The following is a 25,277-nucleotide window of genomic DNA, read 5'->3' as shown; positions in this document are numbered from 1 at the left end:
AATGGGAGGATACCTGAGAAGTGTTCTAGAGGTAGGGACATGGAGATGGGGAATTAGCCCAAGTTGTGTCCTATTAGTGTAGATACCTGAGTTGCATTGCCATCTTTGCCTTTCCTTCTTAAGTTAGGATGGTCCAAAGTGAACCACAAACCATGGGCCACAATATGCTACTGCCCTTCTCAACCACTCAAATGAATTGCAGCTGTAAAGGAAGATATCTCCACAGTGTGTTTTTATCTTGATTTTATTGGGACTGCCAAATTTTTTTTTTGTTAAATTTTAAAAGGCTGCACTATGTTTCCAGTATTGATTATTAGTGTGTCCTGAGCATTGGGATAATAATACAAATAAGTAGGTAATTTTTTTTTCACTTTGGCAGAACTCTCTGCTGCTAAAATGCCAGAAATCCCATTTAATAAAGTAGAATCATTGTAAAAGGCTTGGCTAGACTCCCAGAACAGGAGGTTCCCCAGTGAGAAACCACCTGTTAGTAAAGTCTTCATCACACTGTTTGGAGTCACAGAAGAACGTAAATAGAGGAAGCAACACAGAGGGTCTGGAGGGAAATTACCTCCTTCCTAACAACTCAAAGACTGGATAGTTATACCACTATTGTATGAGTGGTTGCATTCCAACTATACCCTCTGTAACTAAAACTTTTCAGAAAGGAACTGTTCTAGGGATAGGGACATGGAGGTAGAAATAATATCGAGAGCAAAGGAAATGGGAAAACTGAGATTAAGATTAACGCCAACCAAAATATGGTCCATGCAAAGTAATTAAGTAACTAGAACTCATTCACAGTAAGAGGTCAGGCTGCCCATTGAGAAATAGTTGAAATTGGCTAAAGGGGATGGTCACTGTATTTGAATAATAAAGCAACTGGGAGTTTAGGAAATGTTAAGATATTTTGGATTTTCTCCAGCATCTGTGTTGTTTACCTCTAATCACAATAATAATTCATATGGGTAGAGCTCAGTATTTCCAAACCTGAATCACACAGGCTGCCTCCTGCCCATCAGAAGTCCCATAGAGGTGTTTGAGGCATACAGTGCTCCCTCCACCTGCCTGAGAAGCAGTGAAGGATACTGGTTAAGAGCATATGTTCTGGAGTAACTTTGTGTAAGTGCTCTAAGCTCTCTATACCGTAGTCTTTTCATATGTCAAGCAGAGATGATACATATATGTAGCTCATAGGGCTGTTGAGAAGATCGTATGATTTTTAATACATGTAAAGTGCTTAGAAAGGTAATGTTATCTGACAAATAATCATCGAACAAAGTTGAATGATAGGGACATATAGATCAAGCTATTGCTATTTGTGAAATTCATTTTACCTCTGTAAGACATTTTAATTTTTTCCCTAGTATTCTGGCCCTTTCATGCCCAGTATATATGGGGTACTAATTAAGAGAATGAGTTATGCAGTCCAACTGTTTGTGTTTAAATTATGGCTCCACTCTTTATTAGCTCTAACCTTGGGTATTTAACATCTCATGACTCTGTTTTCTTATCTATAAAATGGAGATAATACCAATCATATAGTTTTGAGGTTGAGTAGTGAGTCAATGAAGTGAGACATGGAAAGTCCTAGAACAGTGCCTGGCACATCCTAAGTGCTCGTCCAATGCTAGCTATCATGATTATTATTATTTTCCTCTGGAACTCACTTTTTCTCCATAACTGGGACCACTAGATGCTCCCTTAAAATCTACCCCTTTCCTAATATTCAAGACGAAGCCTGGCCTAAAGTTAAAGATCCAGGAACACAACTCACAAGTCTGTCTCAGCAGTGCATCATCCTGTTCTGCCCTCCAGGCAGATTCAGATCTTGGTGTCTAGCTCTCATATGTGGGTTTCTACTGTAATTCTTTTGTCCTGATTTCTATTCTAGCACTCTATGAAACACTCCCGGGACTCTTCCATCTGAGGTGCTTTTCTACTGCCTTAGAGAACAATCACATTACTGAGATTCATTGGCAAATCTCTCTGATGTGCACTGCCTACCAGGCCACCATGCGTTTTTTTGATTAGTAGCAGTTTGGGAATTGCAGGCCCTAGTCCTCATGCCTGCAGGACTGTGCTAGATATCCTGTAGGTCTTGGACCCATCATGTTTGACTATTCCATGGAGCTTCTACTCTTAGTACTTGAAACCCTCCCAGGACCATGGAGAGTCTCTCCAACTCTTAGCCCCTTTCCTTGTCTTTCTTGCCCATCAACCACAACCTCTGATGAGCAAATAAGGCCTATTGCTAGATTAACTGATATTCTATGAGTCCAACCTCCTTTACAAAACAAATACTTGGAGATTCAACTAAGTGGAGTAAAATTTTTCAACTCAGCACATAAATTATTCTGTTTAGAAATTATAATTCAGTTTTTACAAACCTATTTTAATTTGTGAGTACAAATGTGACACTTCATTGTGTGTGTGCATGTGGACATACTTTCCTCAATAAATTCTGGAATTATCATTTTCATGAAGTAAGAAGTATATAAAATAGATGAAGAAATTGGCTGTCATAATGTATGAAGATTACTAATATCTGACTAACCGTGTTTACAATGGCGGTCTATGTCAGCTATGCCTATTCAGAGGAAAACAACATAGGTGGTTTTAAAAAGAACAAACTTGTTATTTGGGGCATGGATATTGGTTTCATAAGGTAGACATTGGCCCTAGAAAATCATTGCAGTGCAATAAATTTAGTGACTCAGGTGCCTTAGAGCTGAAAGAGAAAAAAATCCCTTAGTAATTGGGATATGGGAGAACTAGGAGAAATGATCTTCCCTTTCCCTTTCCCTTTCCCTTTCCTTTGCTTTTCTTTCCTTCCTGCCCTTCTCTTTCCCTCCCCTCCCCCCCTCTCCCCATCCCCTCCCTTCCCCTCCCCTCCCCTTCCCTGCCCTTCCTTCCTTTCTCTTTAATTTTTTCTCTCTTTTTTCATCTTTTAACTAATTTATAACAAATTTTCTCTTTCTCCTGTTTGTGGTAAGTAGAATCTTACTTTGTGGGTAATTTAAAAATGGAAACTTCTTTGTTGTTTTTTTGAGACAGAGTCTCACTCTGTCTCCCAGGCTGGAGTACAGTGGCATGATCTTGGCTCACTGCAACCTCTGCCTCCCGGGGTCAAGTGATTCTCCTGCCTCAGCCTCCTGAGTAGCTGGGATTACAGGCACACACCACCACACCCAGCTAATTTACAGGTGCGTGCCACCACACCCAGCTAATTTTTGTATTTTTTGTAGAGACAGGTCTTCATCATGTTGGCCAGGTTGGTCTTGAACTCCTGGCCTCAAGTGATCCACCTACTTCAGCCTCCCAAAGGGCTGGGATTATTAAAGTAGTAAGCCACTGTGCCCAGCCAAAAAATGGAAACTTTGAAGATATTAACTTGTTTCACTGAAAAGTAAAAATAAAAATCTCATTAAATACTCCAGAAATCCTGATTATTAAGTAAACTTAATTATTACTACCATAAAACTATTCACAGTGGTTCAAATTAAAAATAAAGCATTTGTTTAAAAATCTGTGCTCTCCAAAATTAACTACATGACCATTTGCATTTGAATTAAATAAATGTAATAAGATTTGAAATTTAGTTACTCAATTGCGCTGCATTCATTTCAAGTGCTCCAGAGACACATGTGGCTAGTGGCAACCATGCTAGACAGTATGGTTTCACATAATTTTATATTGGATCATTGCAGAAAGTTTGACTGCATAGCGTGGCTTTAAATAATTCCTGTTTAAAATTTGTAGTTTAATAGATTCTTTTTTTTTTTCTTTTTTTGGGATGGAGTTTCACTCTTGTTGCCCAGACTGGAGTGCAATGGCGCAATCTCAGCTCACCGCAACCTCTGCCTCCTGGGTTCAAGTGATTCTCCTGCCTCAGCCTCCTGAATAGCTGGGATTATAGGCATGCGCCACCACGTCTGGCTAATTTTTGTATTTTTAGTAGAGATGGGGTTTCTCCATGTTGGTCAGGCTAGTCTTGAACCCCTGACCTCAGGTGATCCACCCGCCTCGGCTTTCTAAAGTGTTGGGATGAATTAATTGTTTTTGTTGTTTGTTTCTTTTATCTCTAATCTTCCAATATTTCAGCCTCTTCTTTTGCCACTGTTCTGGTCTGTTGTATTCTCATTCATCTCAGTACTCTTACACATGATATTCCTCTGAATTTCCCTTTTTCTTCTGATTTTTTTCTAATCCATGAAATTTAATCCAGATATAGTCTGGCAGAAAACTTTCCCAGGCCTTTACTCTCTGGTTTAGGTGCCTTTAGCGTCTAAGGGTCTCAGTAGTACCTCATGCTTATTTTATGAGTCATCACATGTATCAAAACTGTATTTTAATTCCTCTCCTACCTTGAGCTGCTTTATAAAAAAATCTGGTAAAATATATTAGTGTTATTTCAATTCAATTTTTGACAACTATGAAACATTTTGTTCCAGTTTTCTTTTTGAGAATAAATGTTGGGAGAAAAGGGGAAATTGGTGTTTGAATATGAAAAAGAGAAATAAAATGGATGGCAGATGGTTGGACTTTTCAATTAGGCCTTATTGGGCAAGATCAGGAAAAATAAAGGAGGTAAAAACAGGTTTCAGAACTGCACTCCAGTGGTATCCTTGAAAAGTGAGCCATGTGTAAAAAGGACAGTGACTTTGTCATGGATTTATCACAAGAAGACTTAATGCCATGGACCTAAAAATATTGGACCAGAGGTTTGAAAAATACTTAGTTATTCCAATTAGGTTATTTATAGGCAACCACAAACCTTTTCAGGCATGCACACTACTTTGTATCTCTGAGAGCTCAATAGAACCTAGGAGCTGGGATCCAAGAGACAAAAAAAAAAAAGTCAGTCTCTAGTCATGCAACTGAAAAGCATTGACCAATTAGAAGACCACGCCATGCTTTTACTTTGGATGTTCTCTTCCACAAATCTTTTACCAATTATTGCTATTTTGGTAGCAGTAATTAGCTATTAAACTAATCTAATTATGACTAGTTTAAGATGCATAGGATATAATTGATTTAGTATTTGGTTAGAGTTATGTTTTTGATTGCTTGGGTTTAGTAAATAAATATATTGCAAAGACATTATTTAAATTACAATGTTCTCCACTTAGTTTTAAGATTTTCAGTTGTAAATAATCTTATAATAGTGGCTTTTGGGAGCCCAACCTCTTTAAATGAAAAGGGATTTTTGTGTAATTATCTGTTTGTATGCCTGCTCTTCTGTCAGCTCCCAGCAAATGTACACACACACACACGTACACACAAATACGTGCACACGCATATGCATGAACAACTTGAAGACATGAGTGTGTCTTTTATTTATGGATCCTCAGAATCTATCTCATGTGGTTATTTGTTAAATGTTGAGATGAGAAAAGGCAGGAAGAGATGGAGGAAAAAATGGCAAAAATTGTTTCTATACTGAGTCCTTATAGTATCATTCTACAATTATAAGCTTGCTCTAACCACCTCATATTTGTTCTTTAATTAATAATATGGTCTTTTAAAATTTGTTCTGATAACTCATGCTATTTCTAATTTGTTTTATTTCATACAAAACTATAAAAGTCAACTTCTTACCATTTCTTAACTTGTCTCACGAAAGTGTTCCTTTGGAGAAGCGTCCCTGCAGTGCTTTCTGGTCTGCTTTTAGGTAAGGTCTGACTTCTGCCGCTAGAGGCCTGAGAATGTTTTTCTTCTTTTTTTGGTCTCTCTCTCTGGGGAGGAAGCAGCTTTCAACATATTCTTTCCTTGTGAATTTGTAAAAGTTGAAATCAAGGCATGCTTGTTAGTTAGTAATTATAATTCTTATATATACCAATGAGATATAATCATAATACATTTACAAAGAGAAATCATAAAAATGTATGCACTGAAATTCACTGCCCATATTTCACATATGAGGAAACTGGAATCTAACCTAAATTGCCCAGGATAAAAGGGTAAAACCTGAGTTATAACATTTTAACTGTTTCTAAAAGAAATCATTGAAATAATCTATGGTAGTTGTCTAGTCCCATTTTCTTTTTTATCTTTGTAGATGCCTCTTTGTTGAAAGTTTGAATGTTGGTAAAATACTATTATTTGCCTGAGTCAAATTAGAGACTGTAGATTCAGCAAAGTAAGGGAAATTGTTGGTGTAGGGATTGCCTTTTAAACTAGCTCTCAGTCGCTAGATTTAGAGTGGTTTATATAGTTTTTGACATACAGACATCTCCCTCATTCTGAGACATCTAATTATAAACATGACAAATGTAGGTGTTCAGATCACAGAGTTTAGGAATGACTAATGGATGACTGGGGAAAATTAGCTGTATTACTGTATTATTTTTCTTCATGAACAGATCTGTTTGCCGTAACAAGTCCAAAATTTCAGACTGTGCTCTATGCCATCCCAAATGCTTTGAATGATTGAAATGGTTCACTAAAATAGATGATTATATGTTAGTATAAAGAAAAATTAGCTTGTCCTTGTGGACATAGTTTCAATGTTAGTCTTTTTTTTGGAGGAATTAGCACAGGTACTTTGAAAACAATATCGATTATATTAGGAACTCACAACCATCTATTTCCAACTCTTGAATTAGTTTGATAAAAATCTCTACATGTGATTAAAGTAATGTCAATGAAATAATTTAGATTTATTCAAATTATACTACTTAATGAAGAATACATATTGCAGTCAGGCCCATTTTTGTAACATTATTAGGCAATATTTGCTGTTTGGTGTGGGAGAGTTTGAGGACGCTTGAAGGTGACATTGTTTCTGTTTTCCTGAAAGAATGAAGCTGGAAAACAGTGATATTACTCTACAGATATTAAACTGTACATGATTGGCTGATTCCAGTCCAGCATTCAATTAATTATACTGTATTTATCAGTAACATATTAATAATAAAATTGCTTAGGTTAGAAAAAAAATCAACTTCTACTAAAGGTTACAAAGAATGGATTTTAAAAATACCTAGTTATATTATAAGGTCATTAAAGACAACTAATATAGTTTTGAAAATACAATGACATTAATTAAAATTGCCTGTATTCCCTCAAAACTGAAATCATCTCGTAACATCTTTCTTAAAAAGTGTTCTTTTTATTGTTGGTGTAATTATACTGCTGCGTATGTATATGTGTATGTGTATATAGGTATACTCACACATTCAGATAATTATAATTGTGTGTGTAAATATATACCATTCTGTATCCCACCCTTCTCATGTAATATAATAAGCTTTCTTTTCAATGCTGCATGCATCGTATTATAGGAATAGACTATGACCATTCCCCCGGTGTTGGGCATTTTAGTTTTTTCCAAAGGTCATGGATTAATAAAATCATAGAGCTGGAAGGAGACTTAGGGAAGATTTAATCCAGTCCCTTTCCTTTTATAATTAGATTTTTATGGTTAGGACTAAGGTTTTAAAAAAAATTGCCTGAGAGATTATTTTATTTTCTTTAGGAAAATAATATAAATGACATAGTTCCGGAAATACTTTTGTCTTAAAAATAAGTAAAAGAAAAATAAACTAAATCAGTCAAGGCACATTCAAAATAGAATAAAAAATGTGCATGAGTAATCTATCATTGGAGTGAGTAATATATCATTTGCTATAAATATATTTTCACATTTTAAAAGGCAAAATAATTGCATATAACTTTTCTAGTTTCTATCATTGTAAGAGGAGGACACACAAAATATGGTATTGCATGAAAACTGGAAAATAAATTTCTAGTCTACTTTCTCTAAAAATTCTGAGTTAATTTCATGACTATATAGAGTGAGAACATGTTGAAAAGTAAACCTGGGTTTTAAAATTGTTTCCATTTCAATAGTCTAAGTTATTACAAAGAACAATAATACTTTCTCCATTTTAGGATGTAACCACTTGGCATTTAACTTATTTTTCATTTTCTTATATTTGTTCACTACACTATAATTTATAGCCTCCATAGCAGTTTAAATGATAATTTGGTTAGCAAACACCCTTAGGTCTAAAACACATGTTAGTTCTTGAGAGATTTCCCTTCGCCTCTTCTAGTTGTGCAGAGGTGTAATTTTTTTAATGGATATATCAATGGGCTGTGCTTCATTTTCCAAAAGCACTGTGATGGTGAAGCCAAGCCTCTAAAAGATCAAGGCCCAGATCTTCCTCAGGTTTCACCTTAGTTAAGACTGTTGCACAAGGAGTCCAAAGAATCCGAAATGCTGAAATTTGTTCTGGGCTATGAAGAATATTTCCTTACCAAATGACCCAAAGCTATCATTGAATTATGACTTCAAGTATGATCAAACATTTAGCAGGCTGGTTTGTGTTAAAGTCCCAAGACACTACTAAAGAAATGATTATTTAGTCCAAAGAATCATAAACTGTAGGTTTGTCTCAGTTTCTTACAGAGTAGAATTTGATTTTATCAGCTATTAATGCCTACATTTATCACCTAAGAAAATGGAATCTCTAGTATTAGCTTTTGATTAAAAGACTCCCTACAAATAACTGTCTACACTTACCACATTCCTTCAATAAAAGTAGCTCTAATCCATCCTGAATACTTTTTCTAGACTGATTTTTCCCTAAAATGACATTTGGAAATAGATATTGGGAAGTTTACTTGCCTCTCTAAGACTTAGTTTTCTTATCTGTAAAAAGGACTAATAGTAGTATCTTCTTTATCGGGTTGTAGGTTAAGCAAATAAAGTGGCTGGATCACATTAAATATCCAATAAATAGCTACATTTATCAAGGACCTACTAGGTACCAAGTACTTTACATAATCATATGATGGCAATAATACCCATTTTTCACACAAAGAAAGTAGAACTTTGGATGGCAACTTAATTAAGAGATAGTGGAGCAAAGATTTAAGCTAGCTTGGTCTGAGTGATTCCATGATCTAAATGCTGCATATTTCTTTCTGCATGAAAACACTTAAAGATAGGGAATACATTTGTTTCATAAATAGAGGAATTGAAAACAAATTGTGGAGTTTGTCTAATATCATGGCAGAAAGCTAAGAAAACAGTAGAAGATCGAATTCTTGACTCTTTCTTTCTTTCTTTCTTCTTTCTTTCTTTCTTTCTTTCTTTCTTTCTTTCTTTCTTTCTTTCTTTCTTTCTTTTCTTTCGTTCGTTCGTTCGTTCGTTCGTTCGTTCTTTTTTGAGACGGAGTCTCGCTCTCTCTCCCAGTCTGGAGTGCAGTGGCGTGATCTCGGCTCACTGCAAGCTCTGCCTCCCGAGTAGCTAGGACTACAGGTACCCGCCACCACGTCCGGCTAATTTTTTGTATCTTTTAGTAGAGATGGAGTTTCACCGTGTTAGCCAGGATGGTCTCTATCTCCTGACCTCGTGATCCACCACCTCTGCCTCCGCATGAGCCACGGCTCCAGGCCGCCACTTTCAAAATAGAAGAGCTACCTGGTTCTCACTGGATGAGAGGGACTGAAGACTTGAATTTCTGTCTTTCCTCACTATCCCCTCTGCCATGTTCCTTACTAACATTTCCAGTTGCCCAGTGGCATTTTCTCTTGAGTGTTCCACTGCTACATTAAGCTCAGTATGTCCCAGTCAAAACTTGTCACCTCTTCCACACCTTCTCCGTCTTGCCAAGTTTTCCTTATTTTTAAGGAGAACACTTCATACCCATGCAGCCACCCAGACTCTAATTGACAGAGCAAAAGCTTTCTCTCACCCCCACATTTAATTTGTACAAATTGTGTCACTTATTACCTTTGCTGTGTCTTCTTTTGGACTTTATTTCCACCTCACTTATTCAGGCCTTCTGTCCCTTATTAAATTAATTGCAACGACCTTTTTCCTGGGGTGTTTCTGTTCAGTTTCTACCCCTGTCATTTTGTCCTACATAATATACCACCAGAAGATGCTTTCCAAATTCCATCTTCTGTCCTATCACTCTCCTGATTAATCATTTCTGATGTCTACCCAATTCTTAAAATATAAATTTCAGCTTCCAACAACATACCAATGAGCGCTACTTAAAATATACTTTTTTAGATTTGTCTCTTCCTGCTACTCCCATTCATGGCCCTGAATCTCTGGCCAGCCTGGAATGATCTCACCATTTCTCACATACTCTTTCCCCTTACATTCTTCTCATCATCCCTTTGTTATGCTACTCCTTCTCTGTATTACCATTTTGATTCTGTTCTACCAGGTAAAATCTCATATATGCATTATTCCTAAAGTATTTTATTTCTTGGCATTTCTCCTTGGAGTAGGAATTGTTTACTCTTTCTTGTCTAGATTGAAGAGGCAAGAAAATGAAGAGAATAAGAGCATGGACTCTGCAGACAGATCACCAGGGCTCAATCTCTCTTCTCTACCACTTACTAGCTGTAAGACCATGTGCAGTTTCTTAACATCCCTTTGCCTCAGTTGCTGCATTTGCAAAATAGGGACAATAATGGTACCTGTCTCGTAGGTTGGTATGAGGATTATATTAAATATAAAGCACTTGGAACAATGCCTAGCTCATATGAAGTGCTACAAGAAGTTATTACATAAAATAATTAAGAATTGGCTGCAGCAACTGGTTTATACTTACCTTATGACAGAGATCACATTTTATGTCATGTTATTTGCATGCATGTCTTACCTAAGCCTGCTCAGTCCCTCAGCCCTAATTTGAGAATGAGATTTTTGCTTTTTTCATTGTATTTTCCCATGGTGGGGTGGCACTTGATTCTTGAAAAATTCAACTTTCATCTCGGTAGTTGACTAGTCCATTCTCAATAGAATTATTCTAAAATTTGGGCCAGTTTTATCTGATCATTAATTTTTTCGCATCTCTCCGAGTAGGCTAATTTCAGTTTTTAGAAAACTAAAAAGTCTCATGGAGGATTTTTTCAGTTTAGTGTTTCTTTAAGCACACAAAGCCTTACATTCAGTTTATCAAGAGTTTGTCACTTCAACACTCAGCAACATGAGTCATGATTCTTATATTTTTGCAAACTGCACCAACAGATAATGATATGGTACCTTTGGAAAGAGTGTTATAGACTGCATCTAATTTAACCATATGGATATCTTTGATCTGGATATATATTACCCTTAGTAGGTGAGGAAGCAGGAGGCAGAGGCACAGGGCAACCAAGTAATGTTGATGGGACTGCTCCAGTGCCTGGGGCCACCAACATGTGGGAACATTTCTCTGTGACTCTTAACTTCCAGCTTCCAGGATAACATTCAAGATGATATATCAGGACCACACTGTAAGTTTATGGCTGAGCCAGAAATTGAACCAGGTCATGAAATCTTATTAATAAGAACCAGAGAGTTAGAAGAGATTTGGGGAATCATCTTGTTCAATTTTAAATGCGTGAATCCTCTTTAAACAGATTTATGACCTGAGCTTATTTGGGCCTTATTTGAATTCCTCCATTAGGAAACTCATTATCTCTTGAGTCAGCTTACCCCATTTTCTCATTGCTAGATGGAACTTCTTAGTCTCAGGCCATAGCTTGTCCTGCAGTTTTCACTCATTTGTGTAAGTTCTTCCCTTAAACTAGATATAATATGTTCCATTATCTTCCATAAGATGTTTGTTCCTGGTTGCGAAGACAGATTCCATGCCCTCCAGTGAGTCTTCTTCTCTGGGCCAAAATATGCTTAGTTCTCTAAAACATTTCTGATATAACTTTTTTTTTGTATTTTGTTTTTTAAAAACACAAAAATTTCATTTTGGGGTGCCATACTCAAGTAAGTATATGCATAATCCACTTTTTTTGGTTAATGATTAATGTGCTCTATCTTCTTTCCATCTCCATCTTGTTAGGAAGAGAAGCAATGATATGCTCATTCCATCCTTTATCCTTTCTTACTCTCCCTCTGCACCTGCTGCAGCCTCCCTTCACAGCCAGTCAACGTCTCTGCCTTTCTGTCTTTGTCTCTCATACACACATCCCTCCATACACCCATAGGAATGTCAGTGCCTTGGTTCCTACTCAGGCTAAGAATTATCTAAGCAAGTGTAGTTCATTCTTGCAGGCTAGGTGTTATAAAAATAATTTGTCTTTCAACCACACACACTAGGATTTGAGTTCTAGCATTGCCACTTACTAGTTATGTTTCTCTAAGAGAATTATTTCAACTTGATGCACCTCCATTTTATCAACCTACAAAACTGAAGTTATAATTCTTGTCACACTGGCCAGTATTGACTGTTAAGTGAAATAGTAAATGTGAGAGTGCGTGGCTCACAATAAATACTCAAGAACTACTGGTTTCTGTTCTGTAGGTCTACATTCTCAACAGCCCACCTACCAGTTTTATTATGGTTTGCTGCATCAAACACATATGTTTGCTTTCAGAACTTAGTCATCCATATTTGTTTAATATAGTAAATCTTCAATGTTCAAAATTAGTATAGCATGTTTGAATTTAAACCCTTGTAATTGAAAGAAGTGAAAATCCAAACAGTGCTTTGGGCAAGGCAAATGTTGTGCAGGAGATGATCATTAGAAACAGCTTGTCATGTACATGCACAGTGCCCCTTGGCACTGTTTTAAAAGTGGGAAAGAAATGGTTTTACATATGGCAAGGGATCTTGTGTATTTATCTAGCCAAGCATATTATTAACGTGTCTTCTTTAGCAGTTTGAGTTTGTGCTATACTGTAATTACACATACATCTCCCCCCTCAAGGACTTCTCTTCTGCCTTACTTAGGAAATTAAGTAAAAAAAATATATATATCTCATATATATTACATATATATTTTTATGTATGTATAATTATATATAATTAAATATTTTTTTCTACTTTTTCCTGTATTTTTCCCCTGTAAAATAAGTGATGTCACTGAACTGCATTGGGTAAGGGTAAAATCTCATCAGAAAGATGTCCGGGCTTTGTCATCAAAAGTTTCTCAACCTCACCTCCATTAGCAGCCACTGCCCCTGGTTGTTCTGTCTCCATCATAGCTCCCTTGCACCGTGTGCTTTCAATTCTGAGGTCATCTGGGGCGCTTGGTTTGGCTATACTAACTCCCAAGTCCAGCTTCTCTGCATTAATATATCTGGATTCCAAAAGTAAATACTGAAAGGGAACACCTTCTTGAGGGCAAAAACCACTTGCATGTCATCTTTCCCCATTCATCTTCTCTAATGAACACAAACACAGTCTTGCTTTTGACAATGACTTACTGTTTTTCCCGTATCTCCTGAACATGCCCTTCAACTTGTTCTCCATGTTGGAGTAGACTAATTTTGGAAAAATACAAACTTATCAGTATTCATGTCCCTGTTGAAAGGTCTTTAGTAGCTTCCCATTTGTCTTCTGGTACAAAGACAAATCTTTCCATAACTGACATGGTTCTGCATGGTATGATTCTTGCTTATTTTCCTAGTCTCACTTATACCATTCTCCACATTGCCACATTTTACCTCAAATACACCATGTTTCTCTTTTCTAAGGCAACATGCATTTTCTTCTAGTTCACATTCTCACCCACTCTCCCTCTTTCTGGTTAATTCTGACTCATCCTACACAGGAAGGGAATCCTTATTCAAACTCCTTCAGGTTCCTTTGCCTCAGAATACTCACTTCAGGTTTTAATTATGTTAAACCTATTAATACCTGTCTTCTCTACTAGACTGTAAGCCTTTTGAGAATGGGAACTGGGTTCCCAAACCGACTGGTTTTGGTCACCATGATATCCCCAGTGCCTAGCATGGTGCCTGACATGCATTTAGTTATTGACTTGTTAAACAAAAGTAGGAGCTGCTATGGTAAGGGAGGAATATTAAATGGGTTTTGACCATTAACTGTTCTAAAATTGTAGGTAAATTTGGTAAAGAAAGCTATTATTTCAAAATTAATTTACTAAAAGTTTTTAAGAACAGTGGGAGCTTTTTAACCTAGTACTTAAATGATTTTTCTCATGTTCCCGACCCTCCCCTTAATAAAAGAATAAAAAGGAGGGAACATGTTCTACAAATACTTTATTTATATTTATTTTCTCTTATTTGATATATGTTATTACCTTAAAAATGTATTTCTTTGAGAATGAAAGGTTAAATTAGGTTTTAAAATGCCAAATAAGGAGAAATTTTAATGATAAGATCAAATATATATAAACCTGGTCTCTATTAGTAGGAATTTCTAGCTTTAAAAAGTCCTAACATAAGGACATGAAAATGAGATACTGTACTTTTGCTGCCGTGTTGAAAAGATAAATAAATCAAATTTTATGGTTAAAAGGAGTTTCACAGCCAATTTTGCTATTCTCTTCACCACCACTTCATCACAGTGATTTTCCATAAGGGTTAATATGCTAGATATGTTATGAACAGCTGACAATTACATATCATATAACTACTGATTTTTTAAACAATCAATTTTATTTTGTACATATGAGGTTTACAACATGATGCTATGCTATACATAAAAATAAAAGATGATTACAATAGTGAAACAGATTAACATATCTATCATCTCACATAGAAGCTATAGATTTTTAATTTTCATTTGGAGCCCCTCTGGGATATTGTTACTGATGGCCTTCAGAGCAAGTGTGTGTCTGGGCTGTTAGCCAAGGATTTAAGTTGGTGACTAGGTTTATTAAGGAGAAAATGGGTCCCTTAGGATTGTTGAAGGTATATAAACACCAAGCTGAAAACTAGAGTCAGAAAGCTGTTGAAGGCCAAGGTACTTGGCTTCCTGCTTCATTTCCACCAGAGTTCTGAAGGGTATAGCCAGCCCTGGGTTATGTTGGAGTTGTGAAGTGATACTTAAAAAGCTCATGGCCAGGTGAATCTCAGGAAAAGTGAGAGCTTGCAGTCTGCTTTTTGTTTTCAGAAGATTTAAGAGCACAATTCATCAAAGTACTGACAAAGGCTTGAGTGTTGAAATACCTCTTTGTGAATGAAAGAAAGAGAAGTTAAGTACTAATGACCAAAGACCATTTGCCCCCTTAAACCTTGAGGGAGGAGAAAAAAAAACCCACAGGATTGTGTAACACAGAGATGAGTAGTTAGAACTACTCAAAAACAAAAAAATTATTGTTGTCACTGAAATTGCTTAGTCATTGTTTTATATCCAAGAACAGTCAACTGTGAGTTGGTACAAAAGCGTTATCCTATTTAATATAATGCTAGCAATGAATTAGAAGGAAGTTTAGAGATCTTCTAGTCAAGGCTGTTTTATAGGAACGAACATAAGTGGATTAGCAATTTTCAAACAAAGTACAGAGATTTCTGATTGCTGTTATGTATATATTTATTGTTTTTACATTCTTCTGATTCTTTCAACATCAGACCAACATCTTTGATGGCTACGATTGCAGTCTGAGCTCCAGGACCAGGATGCTACTCCTTGGTGACTTCATACCCTTCTTAAAAGTATGTCACAAATTGTCCTCCCCACATCAACTATTACTGCACTTCCTGCTTAGTGTTGTGCTGTATTTTGGTCTGGTCTGTCTCAAGTACCTACTGGCATTCCTGGAACCAAGTTTGTTCATCCATAAATCCCACGTTTTACAGTGATTGTCAGGTTATTGGGGGCAAATATTTATACTTTGGTGAGAACATAAGTGGTAAAAAAGTGGTCTGTGCCTTTCTACTCAGTGACTTTTAGAGGATTTTACTTATGAGTAGAAATGTTGCTTTCCTTCATTCTTCTTAGTATTTTAATATAGATTAACTAAATAATGAAAATCCATTTGTTAAAGAGTTAAGGTCTTGAGGGTAAAAAGTCTACAGCAAGACCTAGGAGGTAGAAGGAGGTATAATAGCATATATATTTAAAAGTTTTGCTTTTATCACATATGTTTTCATTAAGAGATCTGTACAATTTTATGTTGTGATTTGTCACCCCCAAGTGTCTAAATTTTAATTTAAAATTTTATACTTAGGGATATAGAAACAGATAAAGATAAAACAGAGATGGGTAGTTGTCTACTCTTACAGTTTTGGCCTACCAGGCAAAAAGTTACAGGAATTATTAATAGAGCTCTCTAAAGTGTTTATGAGACTAGTTTGTGATATATTTAATAAATACCTTAGATATGAAGTAACTAATGAAAAATTAGAACATAGGAAACAGAACTAAAATTATTTATCACGGTCTTAATAGCACCTTATTAAAGAATGACTAAATTCATATTTGTATCCTTGTATTTTACAGCATATATTTTTAAAAAAATTATCACATATTACTTCTTAAGGTTTCACTAGGAGAAAATGTGATTATTTCTAGCTTACTGTATTTATTTGCCTTATGCAATCTTTGTCTATTTCTGTGTGGTTTCACCAGTTAAGGATCTACCCCACAATGCTCTACTCACATTCCACAAACCTGATTCATGTTGTTTTCTAACATTGAGCCGATCTGAGGAGGCAAACTTTAGAAATAGTACTTATTACCTTAGATGCTCTCTATAGTGGTTAACCCAAGGGGAGCTTGAGATATGGGCATACTGCCAGCTGTTGAACCGAAGCAATTTTGGCTACAACTGATTTGTGGTTTGATCTATGCAAATGTACTTAACTTTGGTCTAAGTTTTAGGAAGTCACTGCAATTCATTTGAGCCAAATGTGGTAAGTGCCTAAAGACAGTGACTTTACTGCATATGTTTTGTCAGCTGGATTTTTTTTCTTAGATAGTGAAAGTTATGAGTCCTTTGTATAATTTATATGTTACAGCATGATAGAAAGGCAGTTATATCACTTTTTAAATAATTATTTATTGCTTATTCCATCAGCCCAGGAACAATGCACAGTCTATAAAAAAGGATTGTCGATGCTGGTTTCTGGCAAATAGTATTCCATTACATTCTAATATAATAGTATGGACCATTATATTCCATATTCTCCTGCTTTGATCAGTATTGTTATAAGAAAGAAAGAGAGAGGAGAAGTATATTATATATGAGTGTGTATGTGTATGTATTACAAAAATTAACTGTGCATATAAATAACAAAGTATAACTTTATTACATCACAAATACTAGGACAAGCAGGTGCTACTTAAAGCTTGAAATGGGTGATTTTCAGGCAAATAAAATAAAATCCTATTTTACTACACAGTGAGTAAAATACATGGAGATTGTTACTACATGCATACATGTATACAAACAACTTAAATCTATAAATAGGCATGAGGAAAGCATATATATTTTTCTCAATTCAACAATATTATTTCTGAATCCAATTTGGTCATGATTTATCTTCTCCTTCCTGCCAGAGATAATTTCAAATATCTTTTTCACTTTTTGCAAGTAATGAGTTTTCACTCTAATATTATTCTTGATTGGGTGAAAGCATTTTTTTCCTACCTAATAATTTTCTATGTGTATGAAGAGGAATGAGTTTTAGCTCCACTTCTTATCTTAATCCTGCAGTCTGGAAAATTGATTTATAGTTATATATCTTTAAACACAATCTGTTACACTAAAGTAATTTGCTCCTGTCATGAAGTTTACATGAAAATGGTAACATCCTACTGTGTGTTATACATGTACACAAATCACAAGTCAGTGAATGTAAAACCATCTTCTAATCAGTTTTTAAAAATGCATATTTGTAAGATTGTGTCTTTATTCACGGTAAAAATATATAAACTGTGTATGGAATTCTCTTCTTGTTTTTATTTATTTAAGCCACTGTATACAACTCTGAACTGAAAGGTCAAATACTCCCTTTCATCTCTGCTCAATGCAATTATCCTGAAACTACATTACTTTATAATATTAGGGCAAAACATAGTATTTGAAAAAATAAAAACATTTAGAAATAAATGTTTAACAGAGATATTACTATTTCATCTAAGGGTACATATGAGAGGGAAAACCTCATAAAATGTAAAATCAGAAATTATATAAAATAGTGAAGTACAGCTTAGGGATCAAATCAATATTGTTATGTTCGAGTAGGAAATAACCATTTTTTGTTTGAAGAACAGGCAATAAAAAATTCAACCTATTTGAACTACAGTTCTGTTCTATTAATGTATCAATTCTAAATAAGCATCAATCTTTGTATCTATATATTCCAATTTTAATGCATATTTGACTTTTAACACTATGTAATTATGTCAGCTTGTATGGAATATATTTATAGTACTTAATATATTTATAGTACTTAAGTATAGTACTTAAGTACTTAAGTACACTGGGTCACCGTGTAGCAGTATTCCAGAACCTTCTATGAAGGTCTCTAGAAAAACTGTAAATTTCTTTTCTCTAGGAAAAACTGATGGGAGGTCAGTTGGTACATGCTGAATGTTTATTAGACAAAGCTTTCCATTTCTCTCTTTCAGAGAAGATAATTTTAATACAACTCAAAATGCTTTTTTAATTTTAGATTGAATATATTTTATTATACTGGGAACTTCTCATCTCAAAAAAAAAAAAAATTCCTTATCATCCAGAATAGAGGAAGATGTCTCTAGAATAAACATTTAGAAAATACTTTAAAAATGGGTATGAATTTTAAGCCAAAGGCTTCTCGAGAACATGATTGTAGATCCTAGTTTTGGAAATGAGAGTTCTGTCCATCTTAAAGTGATAGCAGTCACTTAGAAGATCTGTTGACCTCTGACATAAGATTGTTTCCTTTACTTTGGAATTAAACATCTCAGTAAACCGATGCTGAAGAAAGAGATCCATTTACAGAAAGTGGTGAATTAGTCAAACCTGTAGTAGTCCTCCCCACGATTTGTTTTTCTTAGTTTTTTTTTTGTTGTTGTTGTTGTTCTACTATACTTATAATTCAGGCTGTAATTTAGGAAATACACTGCTATTTGCCACTAGCCATCCTGAAAGTGAAGTATGGTATCCTGGTCAGAGGCCTATTTCCCTAATGGTGATTAAAACTGGGCAGAAAGCCCAATGTAATAAAGCAGACTCCAAGCTTTTTCACCAACCTTGGTCTGGGAAAAGCAACATTAGAGGTTTTATGTCTTGAAAAATGTACAACGTCCATATGATTAAGTGCTCTTCATTTTCTTCTCAACCTCAGGGTGCACATTCAGGCCTTAGTTGTGCCAGCTGTTCTCTTAACCCATCACCCAAATATTGCTTTTGAATATAATCTGTCTTGACGCAAAGCCTTTTAAGTTTTCTTTATTACAATTTATCTTTCTTATACTAAATTAAACTTCATTTTCTCATTTGAGAAAAGTGAGCTCTTTGGAAAAAAATAAAAACAAAGATTTTTTTATTCTGCACATGTTAAGGCAATTCCTTTTTCCTGTCTTAATTGAATTCGGTTAAGCATTCAAAACCTTCATCACAAAGATTGGCTGAGCTATTTTTCTTTTTAAACAATGCCAAGTCTTGTTGGCACCCATGACGAAGACCATACTGTGAGAGGGCAGGCTGCCAGCAGGTTTAGCATTCAAGTCCACAGTTTGATGACGTCTTCCCCAAGCTTCATCAAGAGTCTTGCAGCAGAGCCACCTTGCAGGCCATTGGTGTGGGTACTGTACAAGTGTTAGTTTCTGTGCTTTTCAGAAGATTTGGAAACAATGAAAGTGATCCATTCACTTTTTCATATACAAAAAATTAATGATGGAACTGGGAAAGCTGAGTGAAGTGTATACCATAGCCTGGGCCACTTTTGCAACTTCTTGTGAATCTGAAACTATTTCAAAAGAAAACATTATACTGAAAAAAAAGCCATAAAAATGAAATATGAAGAAGCCACACTGTAGTACATAAATAAGGCTCTATTAAAAATTTTTTTTAAATGGCAGAATAAAGAATACATCATGAATTTTTTTTCTTTCCATTGCTTTAGCCACATGTGTGAGAAGCTCATGCTATTCCTAAATCCCTTTACAATTGTCTTTAGTAGAGGGCACAATAAAGAACATTAGGCTATTCTTTAACCAAAGGGAAGTAATTTTAAGTGGAAATTTAAGTCTGTCTTAATCTCCACCTATGCTTTCTTCTCTTTCCCCTACCTCTCTCTCCACTTCTCTGCATCCCTTCTAACATTTTTCCTTCTTTGTCTCTCCACTCTGACAGTTCTGGTGTTAAAAATACTAAAGGTTGAGTGTGGTGGCTCCCGCCTGTAATCCTGGTTACTCTGAAGACTAAAGTGGGAGGATCACTTGAGCCCAGAAGTTCAAGACCAGCCTGGGCAACACAAGTGAGACCACCTCTATACAAAACATTAAAAAAAAAAAGCCTGGTGTGGTGGTGCATGCCTATAGTCCCAGTGACTCAGGAGGCTGAGGTGTAAGGATGGCTTGAGTCTGGGAGGTTGAGACTGCAGTGAGCTTTGATAGGGCTACTGCACTCCAGCCTGGGGGGACAGAGCAAGACTCTGTCTCAAAAAATAAAATGAAAATACTAAAAATACTGCTAGATTACTCTTATTCTATTGTATTAAGAAAGTGCTACTTGGGCTAAAGTTTTGTGGCACCTGATTAGGATCAGTTAGGTGTGGGGAAAATAGAATGAAAAACAAACAAACAAAAAAATTCTGGTAAACATGTCATTATTGCTAGTTACCTGTAAGAGAATGACATCAATTTTAGTGGTTAGGAACCCAGCCTCTAAAATCAAGCAGTCCAGCTTAAAATCCCAATCATGCTCTCTCCTGTGACCCTTAGCAAGTGACTCTCTGTGCCTAATGTCGTTATCTTTAAAATGGAGATGACCATAATATTATCTACCTCACATATTTATTTTTAAAACTATGTGAATTAACACTTCCAAAGAATTCCCAGCATAAAGCAGCGCTCAGTGATTATTAGCTTAATTATGTAATTGAAGACAAATGTTTACTACTGCCAACTTTAAAATGTATCTGGATATTTGAAATACAGTTTACAAAACTTCACTATAGAAGAACGTGAAACAGGAGCAGTAAGAGATAACATGGTTGTGTCATGGACACCCAGCACTTCACAGCTGCTGCAACTCTCCTGTTGCAGAGTCCACTTTCTAAATATATGTAGGGCAGGCATACATAAATAATTTAGGTTTTTGATGTTTATCATACATTATTAAAATACCAACTTCTAGTGACTGCTATTTTCAATTCGCTATGAGGTTCCACATTTTTGTTTTGTTGGTATGTCTCCCATTTCCACTCTAGATTTAATTATCTAAATAGAAATGTTTTAATTGATGTCCTGTGATATTTGTTTTAACTTTGAAGGAAATTGCCCATATTTTCATGTCTGATGAAAATTAAATAGCCTGTATAGATTCTTCCAGGGTTTGAAACAACTTTTTTAAAAGGGGTCTAACATTTACCCAGTCACAGAGTTTTATTGGCTTGCCTTCATTTAAGTAGTTTTATTTGTTGAGAATCAATTAAGAAACGGTTTTAAACAATGAATAAAGTAAATATTCATATCTTATGTCTTAACATATGTGTATTCATTTTCAAGTTACAAAAGCAAGTGATATTTTTTCTTCCATAGTTAGACTTCAACAAACATGGAGTATTTTATACCATGGAAAATACATTGGTTTCCCTTTTAATATTGATCTATTTTTTCCTTATATGGTTGTGCAAAAGACACATATCTCTCCTTTTCATTAGATTCTGTATTTAATTAAAATTAACTAAAGAAGGGATTTTGTGGGGTTTTGTTGAAATTGGCATAGGAACCTGCTGAAATATTAATATTCTGCATCACCTATATAAAATTTCATTACCAGAACTTCATTGACATTTACATTATTCTATTAATGCAATTATATTTTGTCATATTACTATTTGCTTAATAGATAGGAACCATGATAATAAAGATAATTTTTTGATCAATTGTCTAGGGTTAGGCAGTAATAAAGAATGAACAGGAAATCTGAAATTCAAAATACATGGTAGTTACATTTGCTTCATTAATTTCTAAATCTTAAAGTAACAATGTTGATTTCAGCATTCTCAGAACCAAGGGCAAGATATATGAATAAGTCAACAAATTATAGAAAAATTCAGAGATTCTGTAATTAAATGCAGTATGCCTGACCCCTGCCTTGAGATAGAAAATAGCACAATTTTGAACTACGTAAAAGAATATTTTCAGTCCTGTGTTCTATTACTAAAAATAAAAATGTCAAATAAAAATGTAAAGTTTTTAAATTAACATTTTATAAGACTTGGTAAATTATAACTTTCTTCAGCCTTAGCAGATATGATAGACGGACCTTTTTCAAATTATGCATCAAAATAAAATTGAGTTGCTAGTAGAAAGCCCAAATTATTTTGCACAACTGAGCCTATAAATGTGTTTTACTGCTACTGTTTCCCATGTTTTACTTAAATAAGTAACATAAATTTGTTTAATTAAAGTGTGACAGTTTGAGCTGCATTTGACATTTGTCACAATTTTCCTCATCATTCCTTGCCTAATAATGTACATACTCAAATAGCTGATAGGCTTCTAGCTAAAAATGCATATTGACTAAGAGTAGTTAATATGAAATCACTAGACTGTCACTGTGTCAAAGAGGGAGAGCTTGATAATGTTCTGCCAAGGATGAGGGTCTTCCTTAGGAGAATGATAAATAGAACTTTAGAATATAATAATGTAGTCTACTAGACTAGTAGACTCCACTTAGTACTACACCCATTAGCTTTATTAACTGGGACTTTTTATTCCTTTTGGAGGGAAACTACTAGGTTCTCGTTTACACAAGGAACAATAAGGTCATTGTATACTTTTTCTTCTTACACATTTAATTTTGAATAGCATTGAATTTCTGGCTGAGTCTGTGGATACCTGGAAAAAATATTTAAAGATGATTACAAGCTCGCATTGCTTTATTTGTTGTTGGAATCACATTTTTTTTTCCTTAGAACCTTGCAATGGAGATGCTCTAAAGTTTGTTTGTTTTCTTTACTACATACTGTATGTTCTAGTCCATTAGCAGGATTTGCCAAACATGATGCTGCTTTATCTATCAGCCATTTTGTGTTGTTTGAAGTTCATAATAAGATTTGTATCAATATTTACTATAATAATCAGGCTCTTTCACCTGTAAATAGAAAAAATTTAAAAGAGTTTAGACAAAAATATTAATGCATATACGATATAAAAAGTCCACAAGTCCTGTTGGTATAGGGATGGCAGGAACCAGGTTTACCATTGTAATCATTAGCTTAGTCTTGTTCTTCTCTCTTTCTGTTTCTCACTCTCCATCCCACTGTTTCCCTCCTTCCCACTCTTCCTCTCATTTTCTCTCCATTTTGCTGCTCTGCTTCATCTGGAAATGCTGGGTTCATCATAAGGCTCTTTCTCCATGGTGAAAAGAGATACCAGTACCTTCAAGCTTACAAGATTGTTACATGTAGTAACTGAGAGGAAAAGAGACCATCTCCTGTACAGGCTTCACGTATCAGGGAAGACTGTTTTTGTCCTGTGTTAGAAATTGAGTTTCAGTTGGCCGAGTGCGGTGGCTCACGCCTGTAATCCCAGCACTTTGGGAGGCCGAGATGGGCGGATCACGAGGTCAGGAGATCGAGACCATCCTGGCTAACACCGTGAAACCCCGTCTCTACTAAAAAATACAAAAAACTAGCCGGGTGAGGTGCCAGGCGCCTGTAGTCCCAGCTACTCGGGAGGCTGAGGCAGGAGAATGGCGTAAACCCGGGAGGGGGAGCTTGCAGTGAGCTGAGATCCTGTTACTGCACTCCTGCCTGGGCGACAGGGCGAGACTCCGTCTCAAAAAAAAAAAAAAAAAAGAAATTGAATTTCAGTGAGACCGACTCTGACACAGAATGTAGCTTGCTGAATGTTTCTTGGGATAAATGTCCATTGAAGGGAAGGAAGAGGAAATAGGAATGGGCAGAGGGAGAACTTGAGCTGCTTTGCAACCCAGTGACAACATCTCCCAACAGAAGAATGCTTTTCAGCTTGCCTCCTATTGGGTGAAGATGGTTCAGCCTTCATACTCCTGCATTGATCCATCACTGGCTGTGGGCCACCCAGGGAAGGGGAGGCAATATCTGAAGGGGCCCAACACCGGTGCTTTCTCTACTGACAGTAACTTCCCCTGTGGCTAGGACATTGTTTCATTGATGGGGACTGGGCAGTACACCAAAGTGCCACTCCAGCCTAATGTGGCCTGAATTCCTAGCTCTCAACCAATCAGTGTCCCCAAGAAATGGAGTCCATGGATTGACCTATATTATCCTGTGACTGAGGCTGGGGTAGGATTGGACTGTGTGTGGTCAACCACATCTAAACCACATAAAATTGGCTCCCCACAAAAAAGATGAATTTGACTCCAGATGAAGGAAGGGAAATGCTGAACTGAGATATACATGACAACCTCTGTCTTAGGTCACTTAACTATGAAGCCAGCTTGTCTTTAGGTTTCTAATGTAAAGGGAATTATGATAGTAGAATACATTTTTATTCAGAACATAGAATTTGGATATGTTTTATCCCTAAACCTATCTTCTGTGTTATTGAGCATGTATTAGCTCACCATATAGCATATATTAAAGGACAGCCAGCTTCCATGAACTTCTGTTCATATAGTGTTGATGATGCTACAGTTATTTGTGAGTTAAAATACATGAGAATTCTCTTTGTTTATTTCAGAATAATGTATTCCTATGTGTATGTATACATTTATTTTACTGTGGAACTTCTTTTTTTTTAAGTAGAACATCTTAGAAAAGAAGATACACTAGGAAAAGCTGGGGTGATTTGACCAAAATCTCAAAGACAGCAGTAGAATCAGTGTTGACACTTCACTATTCATACTTAAAAAGTAATATTTGTGGTTCTGTTGTAGAGACTGATTATGTGTCTTAGCTCTTTTACTAAATGGTAACTCTCTGAAGGCAGAGTGCTATGCTTGCTTTCTATCTCATGCAGTATAGATATCCAACATTGCACAATATCGACATGAAAAAATGTTTGCATAAGTGACTGTAAGTTAATTGTGCTGATTTTTTTTAAAAAATTCATAGTTAATGTGAGAATTAAGGTTAAAATTAAGTGAAATAATGTCACCATCAGAAATCCAATGTCAGCAGCATTGACTTCAGTGTTAATACATTTTAACCTCTCAGAGTCAGCCTCTCTAAAAACTATGTCAGTCCTTTCCCCTTTGACACATGTGGCAATATGTGTTCAGGTTGATATATTGTTGGTCGTAGGAAGTGAACAGATTTTTGCAAACATATTATTGAATGAAGATTTAAGCCCCCATTTTATACCAAACTTTCTGATGCACTCTTAACACACATTATCTCATTATCTCAAAGAACTCTGAGAAATTATTACCCCCATTCTAATGATGAAAAAACTGAGACTCAGACATATTTA

At 35.6% G+C, this 25,277-nt stretch overlaps 1 protein-coding gene across 2 annotated transcripts in view; it reads left to right on the top strand.

Moving 5' to 3' along the window:
- MAP2 (microtubule associated protein 2) overlaps nucleotides 1-25,277 on the top strand; it is a 310,528-nt gene that overhangs the window by 34,303 nt on the left and 250,948 nt on the right. The window contains exon 2 of one of the 2 annotated variants that reach the window (XM_050752604.1): nucleotides 15,290-15,373. The exons of the other annotated variant lie outside the window; for it this stretch is intronic. The gene's annotated coding sequence lies outside the window, so the exon portion shown is untranslated. The remainder of the gene's footprint in view (nucleotides 1-15,289; nucleotides 15,374-25,277) is intronic. 2 annotated transcript variants of the gene reach the window in all.

The sequence above is a fragment of the Macaca thibetana genome, chromosome 12 (genome assembly GCF_024542745.1).
Source record: "Macaca thibetana thibetana isolate TM-01 chromosome 12, ASM2454274v1, whole genome shotgun sequence".
In the NCBI taxonomy this organism is placed as follows: domain Eukaryota; kingdom Metazoa; phylum Chordata; class Mammalia; order Primates; family Cercopithecidae; genus Macaca; species Macaca thibetana.
This window is presented reverse-complemented; position numbering and strand designations above follow the sequence as displayed.